Raw genomic sequence first — 2500 nt, 5'->3', positions numbered from 1 at the left:
GTTCGCAGTTTGGCCTAGTTCACTCTTTTCCAGTGTCATCCCCCCAAGTTGTCGTTGCCAACAACCCAAGAGTCCATAGTATTCGGAGTTCTAGCGGGGCCTCCCCTTGCTTCCAACAACCCAAGAGTCCATAGTATTCGGAGTTCTAGCGGGGCCTCCCCTTGCTTCCAACAACCCAAGAGTCCGTAGTATTCGGAGTTCTAGCGGGACCTCCCCTTGCTTCCAACAACCCAAGAGTCCATAGTATTCGGAGTTCTAGCGGGGCCTCCCCTTGCTTCCAACAACCCAAGAGTCCGTAGTATTCGGAGTTCTAGCGGGGCCTCCCGTTGCTTCCAACAACCCAAGAGTCCATAGTATTCGGAGTTCTCGCGTGGCCTCCCATTGATTCAAACAACCCAAAAGTCCATCTTCTTCGCAGTTCAACATCGCCTCCCTCGTTTCCAACAGGCCCAAAGGTCGTCTTCTTCGCAGATCCACGAAGAGCTCATCACGATTTGCCACATTCCATTTCCCACGGGTTGTCAACAACACTTTCTCACACTTCCCGCAATCGAGTACGTGCATGACATGCCAAAGCACATCTTATTTGCCTTCCATCGCACTCAAGACGACGGGTTGTGGAAGAACGATATTGTTCACAACAAGTTCAAGGACAACGTCTCAATCAAGGGACACAACCGAATTATGTTGACTGGGTCGCTAAAGTAAACCCGAGTTCATATAATGCACCGCATCCAAAAGAACTAGCCACAACACGTGCATCACTGAGATGTTTCACTAGATGGAACACGTGCGTGACATTAGGATCCTCCAACACCTCTTCGTGATGGAAAGATAGAATTCGAAGCAACCACAGAAGTACCGTCTAGTGGGTAGGCAACACAGGGACTGATCAACCAATATCACCCAAGGCAACGGGTGAAAATGGAAGAGATGCATGCTTGACCGTTCGATACGCAAGGCATGGAGCCAGCCAGCAAGTGCATCTCGATTACAACTCACACACCCTCACGTTCGCAAGACACCACACCACAAGACGGTCCACCCCCCACCTACCATGGGCAAGCAAGCAAATGGAAACATCAAGTGACGCAGGGTCAAGCATCGCTAGGCATGAAAATAACTTTCCACAATATCCGAGGGACTAGCTGCCGAGCTAACCAACGATCAGTGACGACCGTGTGTTGGTATTAATAAAGCTCAACAACTATGAAGAGGCTAGTTGTGCCATGATAAACATGCTAACGCACGCACCACGTGAGGGGGGAGGCCTCATCAAGCTCCCTTTAAAACCTGCCAGTGTGGAGCTGGCCGGCTCAAGGAGCACTCCCCCCCTATAAGAGGTTAATATGCAAAAGGCAAAATTGTACAAGTAGATACACTTTTTTTGAGCAGACATAAGTCCATATCTCGGGCTATACTTCGAATTTTGATGCGATTTTTTGCAGTAATTCGTAGAATAATGGTATCTCCTTGCTCACCAAATTTCATAATTTTTCTCGAAGGGGAACTATTTTTTTTATTTTTTTTACTTACCGGGTATGTGTAAAATCGGGAAAAATAGAAAAGCACATGTAGACTTCGAATTTCGACCTCATTTTTTCCAGTCCACCACTAAACAATATCAGGAACCTCCCCACAAAATTTCATTCAGTTTGGCCAAGGTCTTAAATTTGACAAATTTTGGCACCAACCTATCTAGTCGCGGTGCACCGACCAACTTGGCCAAGTGCAAAATGCATCCAATTCAAAACTTTTGTGCACCAACACTTTTACAGTACTCATTTGGGGGCATTTGGAGGCCTTTCCAACCCTCACATCTCAAAAACCACGAATTTCATTTTTTCACAAAACTCCCCACCAAGCCATTTAGCTATGCCGCGGTGCACCGCCAACCTTGGCCATGTGCAAAACCCTCCGAACTCAAAACTTTCGTGCACCAAGAATTTCATGGTATTCATTTGGGGACATTTGGAGGCCATTCCAACCCTCACACCTCAAAAACCACGAATTTCATTTTTTCACAAAACTCCACACAAGCCATCTAGCTATGCCGCGGTGCACCGACCAACTTGGCCATGTGCAAAACCCTCCGAACTCAAAACTTTCGTGCACCAAGAATTTCATGGTATTCATTTGGGGACATTTGGAGGCCATTCCAACCCTCACATCTCAAAAACCACGAATTTCATTTTTTCACAAAACTCCACACAAGCCATCTAGCTATGCCGCGGTGCACCGACCAACTTGGCCATGTGCAAAACCCTCCGAACTCAAAACTTTCGTGCACCAAGAATTTCATGGTATTCATTTGGGGACATTTGGAGGCCATTCCAACCCTCACATCTCAAAAACCACGAATTTCATTTTTTCACAAAACTCCACACAAGCCATCTAGCTATGCCGCGGTGCACCGACCAACTTGGCCATGTGCAAAACCCTCCGAACTCAAAACTTTCGTGCACCAAGAATTTCATGGTATTCATTTGGGGACATTTGG

Source organism: Vigna unguiculata, unplaced genomic scaffold (assembly GCF_037176805.1).
Source record: "Vigna unguiculata cultivar grain cowpea cultivar isolate G323 ecotype 2 unplaced genomic scaffold, ASM3717680v1 ptg000324l, whole genome shotgun sequence".
Classification (NCBI taxonomy): domain Eukaryota; kingdom Viridiplantae; phylum Streptophyta; class Magnoliopsida; order Fabales; family Fabaceae; genus Vigna; species Vigna unguiculata.
Note: the sequence above shows the minus strand (reverse complement) of the source record.